Source organism: Lactuca saligna, chromosome 8, assembly GCF_052625555.1.
Source record: "Lactuca saligna cultivar CGN05327 chromosome 8, ASM5262555v1, whole genome shotgun sequence".
NCBI lineage: Eukaryota > Viridiplantae > Streptophyta > Magnoliopsida > Asterales > Asteraceae > Lactuca > Lactuca saligna.
In genome coordinates, this window is record NC_136424.1 from 146,479,110 (window position 1) to 146,491,012 (window position 11,903).

The following is an 11,903-nucleotide window of genomic DNA, read 5'->3' on the forward strand; positions in this document are numbered from 1 at the left end:
ATTTTCAAATGGTGTGGCATCAAAACACAAGGTTTTTCTCATATCAAGGAGGTCATTGACCTTGCAGCGACCTGGGGGAGCTGCCCAAAGAAGCGAATACTCTTCAACTCCATTGTGTACTGTTTACTTTGGAACATCTGGAAGACAAGAAATGACAGAGTATTCAAGGAATTGAGAATATCTCACACAAAGGTGGTAGACAATATTATTTCTAGCTGTTACTTATGGTGCAAACTCAGAAGTAAGCTCGGGTGTGGGAAATGGGCGGAGTGGAGCATATCACCATTTCTTTCTATGTAATACTAATATGTAATTGTCTCTTTAAACTGATATACTTGTAATTTGCTCCTTAGCTCCTTGCTAAGTGTAGCGTCTTTTATTAATATATTTTTCGTTTGCTGCTTCAAAAGAATAATATAGTAATTGATTAAATTCTAACATTGTGATATTGGTTTTAATCGATAGAGTTTAATAGACATCAGTTGTGATATCCGTATATTATACGGATTGATTAAAACAAATTTTTTAATAGGAATGGTTAAATGAGAAGTTTATTTGAATTTGAAATTTGAAATAAGTGAAAATTATGAGAAAAAAAAACATGCAAAAAATAAATAAATTAAAATTATCTGTTTAGTTGTTAGACTCATGTATTAAACGAGTTAATTATAACAAAATGTTAAATAAAAATGTTTAAATTGTAAATTTATTGAAATTGAAATTGAAATTTGAAATTAATAATCATTATTGTAGTTTAATTTATAAAAACTAAATTAGTGATATATTGGAAATGAAAAATGAAGTAAATGACAAGTGAAAATTAAATATATATCTCAAAATTATAACAAAATGACATGTGGCCAATTGATGAGAGAATGATATGTGGTAAAATTATTATTATTTATTAGGGTAGATTTAACTTTTCAATTGAAAATGAAAGTTTCATAATAAATAATTTCTTTTTTTAAATATAATTTATTAAACTTTATAAAGTTCAATATTGTAGAAAATTTTTGATAGTTGTCGTAGACACATGATGTGATATTCCATTAAACTTTAATGCTAGAGGAGTACCTCCACCACATAGTGAAGTAGGGAGAGATGTGACACATTCACCGCATTAGGAACACCCTAATTTTGGGTGCAGTGAGAGTGGAGGGTGTCATCACGCCACACTCATTCTTCTCTCTTTCTCTCTCTCTCTCTCTCTCTCTCAATGTTAACATACGATAAATATTTTTTTTAAACCATTCGAGTAGTCTGTGTGTGTGTGTGTGTGTATATATATATATATATATATATACACGCACACACATATACACACTACTCTATAAATATCAAATATTTTTAACCTTCAATTTCGCACCATCTTCTATTTTTCTCTCATACATTCATTTTTACAACAAAATGGATTCCAACAACCTCATCCAAAATTTGATTGAAGAAAATCTTGTGCTATTCGTTGAAGAAAGCAACTAGAAATATTTTTCCTTTTGATTCGTCGATACCACCTTATCGTCCATAATTAGACGCTCATATTCATTTCCTCCTCCAATTTCAATATCAAAGTGTTTAACAATATTATCTCATTCTTATGCCACACATTACATTGAACATGTTCAACATCTTCGTAGCTTTTCCCGATCATGTTCACAAGACCATCCTCTTCTTGGCTCTAGCACTACAACGCCACCCCCCCCCCCCCAACGAGCCATATACCCAAGACGAGTCGGATGACAACTTCGTACCGAAAACTCAACCCCCCTCGCCCAAAGGCATCGTTGAGAATCGAACCCCTCCCGACGGCAAAAGAAAATGAAAGGTATCCCCTCAAAATAGACTTGAAGGAAAGAATTTGTGTTGACAAAAACGTGGGTCAACATATATGAGGATGCAAAGCATGGAAATTCCCAATCGGGTGATCATTATTTGCTACACATTATCGAACGATTTCTCGAATAAATCAGGATTGTAATTACCGTAATAAAACATAAAATTTTAAGGTATCAACAAGACTATTACAAAGATGAATGGGTTGTAGAACAACCTAAAAATCCAAAGAAAAAGCAGACAAGGTGATACTAACATTCTCAAGGAGGCGTATGACTTATTTCGTTAGTGCAACAATGGAAAGCCATTCAAATATATTTAGCATTGGAAACTTTCAACACTTACTTTGAAATGAACTATATACAAAGGAAAGAGGTTGAAGCTTGTAACGCCCATGTTTCCAGGCTAGGCATTATCATTGATGTAATAGTCTAGGTTAACCCTTGTAACTCTTTTTGAAGTATTAATGATGAAATATTTAAGTATTATGTGTTATGTGCTTAATTGTGTGACTTAATTAAATTAAGAATAAAAATAAGCATCAAAATGAAATGTTAGATAAAGCCGATATCTATGGATAATGTTGTAGTGGTTGAAACGAGGTTTCCGAATATATAAAGAATGTCGAAATCCGAGTTATAACGAAGAAGTTATGACCGGTCGAAGTTTCGCGACAGAACTGGCAACGCTAAATGACGTAAAAAGTGAAATTTACATTAGTGCGATATTTAGCCTTAGTGATCTAAGCGAATGTTGTAGAATTCTTTAAACCGAGAGCGTGCATAAAAAGAACGCCTAAATCTGACTTCGTATGAGGAAGTTATGATTTTTCGAAGTTTCGACTTAGCTGTATGCAGCCCGAATACTCGAAATAGAGATCGAGTGATATTTAACCAAAAATTTCTAAATGAGAATTGAAGATCTCATTGATAGTAGTCCAACGATAAAAAGACAGACGAAAACGGAGTTCAGATGAAGGAGTTATGAATTTCGAACAGAGTTTTCTTGTCCCGGCCTACTAAAAATACTATATAAGTAATATACTTATAATATATTAAAAATAAATTCAAAATTAGCCAACTAAGTCTAAACGCGAGTTGTAGATCATAATCTCACATTCGCGTCGATATAAAGAACGTCGAAAACGGAGTTCGTATGCGAAAGTTATGAATTTCTGAAGTTCGGGGCGCGAACCCCAAAGCTGTGTCAGAGACCACGATGTGGCAAGCAGTGCCACGACGTGACAAGTCTGCTGACACCTCCGGGAATCCCCCAGATGCAACTTGCGATGACGTATGCAGTGACGACCAAGCCCACGACGTGGAAAAGGGTTGCCACGACGTGGCAAGGGCCAAATTTGCCCTATAAATAGATTTGAAGGGCCAGCCATTTAGGATTGCTATTTTCTCTCCTCTCTCTCTCTCCCATTTTACCTTGATTTGCGTGCAATAAATATCCCGAAGCCTCGAATATCCCGAGAAGTGCGATTCCCGAGCCGAAACTCTGCCCGTGAGAAGTTCGATTTTTGTGAAGATCTTTCAGATCTGCTGAGGATTACTATTACTGTAATCCGTAGTGCTGTCCGATCATCTTCTGATCAAGTGAGTGTGTAGTTATTTTATTCCAATACAATATTATGAAGTATTTTATATAAAATACGTGCTATGTGTATATATTTTGTTGTTATATGTGTGAATGTATATTCACTCTCTTCTATCTCATAGATCTGATTTATTCTCTATGAAATACGTATTATGTGTGTATGCCTCATCTATTATGTGGAATATGTATTGATTAAAGCATGCTATACAAGTTTTTAAACTATGTATAAAAATGTATATTTTTATCTACTAATATGTTGGGTAGAACATGGGTAGATAGTTGGTGTGTAATAAACAGATGAGAGGCCTCGTTGTTGTTTTGATTCAGTCATCTAGCAGAGTTTAGATGACGACCATGGACTTTTCTAGATAGTCTTGTGGAACACTAGCAGGCTCACTACCTGTAGGTGTTAATGAACTTGGGTGTTCATTCGCTGTACTCCATCCCCCTCATGGTTGCCTTATTTGACCTATATTGCTGAGGAACCCCCGAAGCATGTGTTGTCGCCCCGATGAAATATTCTTAGACTAGGTCCCTTATGTTAGTTGTCTTAGGGATGTAAAGTGAGAATAACGGGAATGGGTAATTGGGTTATTGTTGGTTGATGGAATTAAATATAATTATTTATTGTGGGTTGAAAACCCTATATGCTCACCAGGCTTCCAAGCCTGACCCACTCAGTTTCTTTGTATTACAGGTAATGGCGCCAGAGCATAAGTTGGATGACTTGTCAAGTTATTTTTGGATTATAGACCTGTTGTTGTAAATAACTGTTGTAAGGTCTATATTTAAATGTTTATGCTTTTGGTCTGTTTATCGGAACATGACATCCCGAGTATTGTAATATAATGAAAAATACATTTCTTTAAGAAATGCTTTGATAAATCTTATTTTATCATACTTTGTTTTTGAGATCAAATTCCGCAACTCTTTCAAATCAAAAGGATTTACTCTGAAATTATTTTAAAAACATAAATGAAAATCAGTCTTTTTTGGTGATTTTGGGGATGTCACAAAGCTGTAGGAAAAAGAACAAAAACATCAGTGTCCAATTATACAACTTCCTCTGATGCTCGTGTTGGGTTAGACTTGAACGACAATGACGAGCATAAATTAGAAGCAATTGCCCACCTGATAGATATGTACAAAGCCAAAAGTAAGGGGTCTACTTCAAATGATACATAGAAATTTATAATGATTTAATTTCCCGTGGATTATCTAACCGGAATCCTCCCAAATTAGGTTCCTTTCCTAAATACACCAATAGACGTGACCTATCATCAAGCTTCTTCAAATGTTTTGAAACTATTCTTTCATATGCAACACAACCAAATACTTTCAAATCTTCAAGGTTTGGTTTTTCCCCATAAATTTCTCGAATGGTGTAACACCTATCAATGCTCGAGTTGGTGTTCAATTTATGATGTAAGTTGCATGAAGAATCGCTTCACCCTAAATTAAATTGGTTTTGTACACTTTTTGCTTTCATTAGATACCATGTCATCTCGAGTAGAGTCTGATTTCTCCGTTCGGCAATTCCATTTTTTTGAGGTGCATAAAGAGCCCTTAACATACGTGTTATACCTTCTTCATCAAAAAAACGATTCAACTAATGTGATGTGAATTCTCCACCTCTATTCGTATGAAATGTCTTGATCACTTTAGCGGTTCTTTTTTCAATTGAAGTCTTGAAGCTCTTAATAATTTCGGATGTATCGCTTTTGTGCTTCAAAAGAAAAGACCACATATATCTAGAGTAATCATCAATAAGAACTAAAATATAATATTACCCGCTCGGGGTGGGGGATCAACCAGTCCACAAATATCTCCGTACACCATCTCGAGAATATTTGTAGCTCTATACTTAGCTTTCTTTGCAAATGACTGCTTTGTTTGTTTACCAACCATGCAAGATTCACAAAGTAGGTCTTGATGTTGGATTTGTGCATCAAGTTTATCACGCCAAAACTAACGTGTCTAAGTCATGAGTACCATACCCAAGCTTCTTCATTGAATTTAGCTTGCAAGCAATGTGGTTTACCAACTTTTAGCTTTATTTGATAAAGTTGTTTTGCACTTCTAGGGACTTTCATAACAAAACTACCGTCTCCATCTCCCAATATCACCTTTCATGTTATGTTTTTATTTAATTCAAAAAAATAAGAGTAGTTGTCGGTCATGTGGTTGCTCATACCATTGGATAAGTACCAAATTCTGATTTCATTGGTATTTGCTCCAACTTTTGGAGGGATATATTGTCTTCATTCAAGAACACCGTTTCTTGAATTTTATTCATTGTAAAGAACGTCCTTTCTTCATGATTCGTATCTCCTTCGTGTGTCTCATTATGGTTTACCTCATGATTTTTGGTTTCATCCAGGTATCTTGAACCTGATTTTCCATATTTGTTACACTAGTAACATTGAATATTTGAGAGATACCTTTGTTCACGTTCTTTTCCCTTTTGTGTTTTTTTTATCATCACGAGTTTTAGTGTATTCCAAGTGACTATGATTTTAGGTGTTACTTCGACCACGTCCTCTTCCTCGATAATTTGAACTCCGACCTCTACCTCTTGATGATTCGTTGTTTCTATTCAAAAATTCTACTTTGGGACAGTGTAATTTGTTTTGAGTCTCAGTTACTTTGTCTTCTACCTTGTTATTTCTTCATAAGCTTTTAAGCGACCAACCATGTCTTCAAAGCCTATCATCTTAAGATCTAATACTTGTTCAACAACCATTATAATGTGAACAAATTGCCTAGGGAGGCTCATAAGAAAATTCTTCGCAAGCTTCTGTTTGTCATGACCACTCCTAGTGAAGTGGATTTCGAAGAAATTCCTAATAATTTTGCTTCGAAGGCGTCCATGGTTCTTGTGCCATTTAATCTTTAAATTTCAAAATATATGATTAGGGTTTGGAGTCTTGCTTCCTTCACTTGATCGGCTCCAAGGTTACGAGTTTTAATGGTATCCTACATCTCCTTAGTTGTTCTTAGATTTCCAATTTGAAGTATCAAGTCTTCCGGTATTGACTAGAGCAATAGTCCTTTCATGATATTGTTCTTCATGGAGTCGTTTGAGCCCGAATCAACGACATCCCAAACCCCGTGGATTACAAGCAATACCTCCATTCACATCCTCCAAATCGTGTAATTTGTTGATGTTAAGGCTGTATATTGGAATGTTAACGAGGTATGCTCAATAGCTGGTGGTTGTGATATACCTCTTTCTCCTATCATCTTTAATCAATTTCTGTTTTAACTTATATGTCAAGCTTGTTGATTAGAAAAAAAATCCAAGAACCTTAACTCGCTCTTCTGTTGTCGATTTATCCAAACTATGAGTTTTGATTTGGTTTATTGATCTCCACACGAGTTCTTATCAAAAACTGGAAAGCAATAAGACTTAGATTTTTCACACTATTCGATCTGGATTACTGCATAAGAAACAAGATATGGCAGGTCTTTAGCCTTCATAGGACAAAAAGCAAATAATAGTAAACGGTTTTGTTTTAAACACAGGCAGAAAACAGAAACTAGAAAAAGTTGTTGCTGCGAAAAACCAGAAATTCGAACAAGAGAACAACTTATTTAGAAACAGGTGCAACTTTTGTCATACAACTCCTTCTGCACATGAGAACTTTTTTCTCAGATTTGGCTTCCCGATGTCGTAGGTTCTCATCTATCATAGTTCTTTGATACCAATTAAAGTGAATAAATAGTAAACAAGAATGTCAAAACTCACTTTTGACTTTATTGAAGAAACATGAATCGAAAACTTCAATCTTTGATGTTACATGATCCTAAAAATTAGTTTTATACCAAACATATTAATTAGAATAAAACTAGTATTCCTAAAAAGAAACATATAAAACAATCCATATATGTATTCCTTATTACTCAAGGATTATTGGACAATTTACCAAGCAACTTGGACAACACTCCAAGTAATTGACTACTGGATCTGAACACGCCTACGTGCCTTATGTGGCTAGGTGAAATTCGCCAACATGAATGACATTGGTTATTGGCATGTGAATGATTATATATATAGTTAGGTTCATGTGAGACGGCCTAATTTTGTGAGACCGTGAGACGCATTTTTTTATTTTTATTTTTAATTTTTTTTAGTTAATTCAAGTTACGAAAATAATACTTAAAAAAAGAATTTTTGGATTTTTACATTTATTTTGCATTTTAAAATTATTTTTTAGAATAATTCAGTGTAATATTCTATTAGAATATTTCACGTATTTTAAAAAAAATGGAATTTATTTTTATTTTATCTTTATTTTTTTTAATTTTTTTAGTTAATTCAAGTTCTGAAAATAATATTTAAATTTTTTTTTTAGATTTTTCCGTTTATTCTGCATTTTAAAATTATTTTTTAGAATATGTCAGTGTAATATTCTATTAGAATATTTCACTTATTTAAAAAAAAAAACGGATTTTTTTTAAATTTTTTTTAGTTCATTCAAGTTCCGAAAATAATATTTAAAATTTTTTTTTTGGATTTTTCCTTTTATTTTGCATTTTAAAATTATTTTTAGATTTTGTTTCACGGTCTTACAAAATTAGAATGGTTTCAAATGAACCTAAACCTATATATATATATATATATATATATATATATATATATATATATATATATATATATATATATATATATATATATATATATATATATATATATATATATATATATATATAGGGAAGGGTTATATGGAAAAAAATCATAAAAAATATTTTACATCACAAATCTTTTTTTTTTGAATTTATATACCAAAAAATTGCAGGTTTTTTTTTGGAAATTCGCTGAAAAAAAATGATTTTTTTGTTTTTTTTTTTCAAAAAAAATTTCAGAGAAAATACATAAAAAGCTGCGAAAATTTATAATATAAAATCGAAAAAAAACGTTTGTGATGTCTGAGTATTTTTTTTATACTTTTTTTTTTTTTTTATGATTTTTAGGGTTTTTTAGGGTTTCTTGTTTTCCATAGAACCTATATATATATATATATATATATATATATATATATATATATATATATATATATATATATATATATATATATATATATATATATATATATATATATATATATATATATATATATATATATAAGGTTAGGTTCATGTGAGACGGCTTAATTTTGTGAGACCGTGAGACACATTTTTTTTTATTATTTTTTTTAGTTAATTCAAGTTCCGAAAATAATATTTAAAAAAGGAATTTTTGGATTTTTCCATTTATTTTTTGCATTTTAAAATTATTTTTTAGAATATGTACAGTGTAATATTCTATTAGAATATTTCACGTATTTTTCAAAAAAAAAAATGGAATTTATTTTTATTTTTATTTTTATTTTTTTCAAGTTCCAAAAATAATATTTAAATTTTTTTTTTTTTAGATTTTTCCACTTATTTTGCATTTTAAAATTATTTTTTTAGAATATGTTAGTGTAATATTATATTAGAATATTTCACGTATTTAAAAAAAAAAACGGGATTATTTATTTATTTATTTATTTTTATTATTTTTTAGTTCTTTCAAGTTCCGAAAATAATATTAATTTTTTTTTTTTTGGATTTTTCCATTTATTTTGCATTTTAAAATTATTTTTAAATTTGGTTTCACGGTCTCACAAAATTAAAATGGTATCAAATGAACCTATATATATATATATATATATATATATATATATATATATATATATATATATATATATATATATATATATATATATATATATATATATATATAATGTAAATAATTATTGAGTTATAATAAAAAATCATATAACAATTTTTTTATACACGATGAGAGTCAATATAAAAAAAATGCAAAAATTGTAATATATTTTTTATACTGATGTCAGTTTTCAAAAAATAAAATTTATAAATTTTAGTATATTTAGAATTTTTCTATAAACATAACATTTTGAAAATTCAAAAACTAAAAAAACATAGATTACATTTGATATTTCCAATATTTAAAAAAAATACTGAAATTTCGTTTTACGTTCTCAAATTATTATTTTTTCGTATCGTCCTAATCCTCATAAATTTGAATTTGTGTATCGGTGTATGTATTAAAACATGCGATCTATGTGTCTATGAGAAATTTAGAAACAAACTTATCATTTTTACGTTGGGCCCCTGTTTAATTGGGTTTCTTGATAATACCTATTTGAAATGTTCGGGCTCATTTTAATGGGTCAACCACAATTCATTTGGTAAAAATCCCTTGGTATTTGTAACATAAAAAATGTTTAATTGTAATGCAACTATTTTTTGATTATCTTAGCTACAGATGTTAGATGTACATAGATCATATGTTAATTTGGATCATCAACTTCTTATCTTCTCAAAGAAAAAAAAAATACTTATTACTTAGGCTTGTCAAACATTTTTTTAGATATAGATTTGCCAATGTATTTATTATGTAATTAACAATTATTACAAGAGATCGACGAGATTGTTAACTTTGAATGGCTTGAAGTTATTTTAGATTATCACTACGTAGTTACATAGTTTTATTTAAATAAGTATCAAATAAACATTAAAGATTTTATTGAAATATAAAGTTTTTGTATATCTCTATGTCGTAACTCAATTTGTCACGAGAATAAATGTTTGGGTTCTAGAATAACATAACTGATCAGTGCTTTAAAAGAAGTTACACATGCTTGAATCCCACAACTTTCAACTTAAGAGTAACCCGGTTTTCTAATAAACAAATGACTTGGATTCGATTCTTGACAAATGACAATGGTTGTGCATATATATAGATTTTCCCTATTATGATATAAGTTCTTTGCTAACGTGTCAGATAGAATGAGCTTGAGATTTTTCGATATGACCCATTATGATATTAGAATTAAACATTTTAGATTTTGGAATAAATCTAAGACAATGATTAAAGTTATCTATGAGTAACAACATAACACTTATAGAAATATCAAAATTCTCAGTTTTTATTTGTGTGAAATAAATTGGTATAAAAGTTTCCATTTAAACATATACTTGCTCTTTTATCGATGTATGATAGGTTGTTACAATTTAATTATTAGTAAGAGATCAAGTAAACCTATACTTTTGTATATTAATTTGTAATATTAATATTATTAATAAGCTTTGATGACGAATAGGGTATTGTGGTTACTTTGATGTTATGTGTTATTCCTATTAATCCTCTTAAGACAAATTTGTAAGCAAAAATTGACATGATCATATAATGTTTATTGCATACTTACTTTACTAGTAAGTAAATGAAAATTACTTATTAAGGTTTTGGTAACAAGATTATATAATTTATAATTTTGTTAAGAAATTAGGGTTTATCTTTTTCTAAAATGTTTAATTTTTGTAACAAGACTATATATAGTCTATAATGTTGTCAAAGTATCTTTTAGATTTTCAACTATTTTCAAAGGAATGATATTAGTATTTATTATGTAAAGTCTTATTCAATGATACGAGTCAACAATTAATATATTAATATATAATTTATAAAAGAAAAGAAAAACAAAGAAATAAGACGCCAGCCATGACATCATTGCTGATGGTGGCGTGACGACAGAGTGACGCCGTTTGATAATTAATATTCAATATTAATATTATTACAAAAATTTGGAAATATTATCCTATAGCCACGCTTTACAAACCTGCTCGATTTCGGCTTCTATATTTTTGAATAATATACTTTTCTCTATCTATTATCATTAAACTCCTTGTACTGTTACAACTTTGTATTAATGTCACCTATCCAGATATTTTGTGCCAAATGACCCATACTAACCTAAATTACAATATAAAGCTAAGGTACGAACAAATATTCGTATGCGTACCCAGATACTTTGTTCAAACATCAAGTTACATCCCAATCATTAGCCTAATTAAAACATGTATCACGTATATCATCTAATAATTCCAAATTTTAAGCCATAAAATTTTAAAATTAACCATTGGATTTGGTTTTCATCTATGATTTGAATTTATGATCTTAGAACCTTACTCCAAAACATAGTTATACATCAATAGCATAAATCCGAAACCCAATGAGTCCATGGATTTTCTGCACAATTAAGTTAAGAACTTCATTAAAACTCTATAAACTCACCTTAAACCCAACTGAAGGAATCAACATTATGTTCGGACTTTGAATCGTAACAACTAGGTTTAAATCATACAATTAAGATTATTCCATCAGCAAAATCATAATTCAAGAGTCAAATGGATGATTCGTGATGTAATATCCCAAAAATGCTGAGTAAAAATTTTATTTTTTAAACAACCAAAACCATTCATTCATTTGTTCAAAAGATAATCAGATCATAAAGCATTCCCAAACATCAAGGTAAAATCATAAAATGGATAGTGCAAAATAAAACTACAGGGGATGTAGCGTGATCAAATCTGGACCTTCCATTTGGAACCAAAAGTACCTGAAACGATAAACATAAACT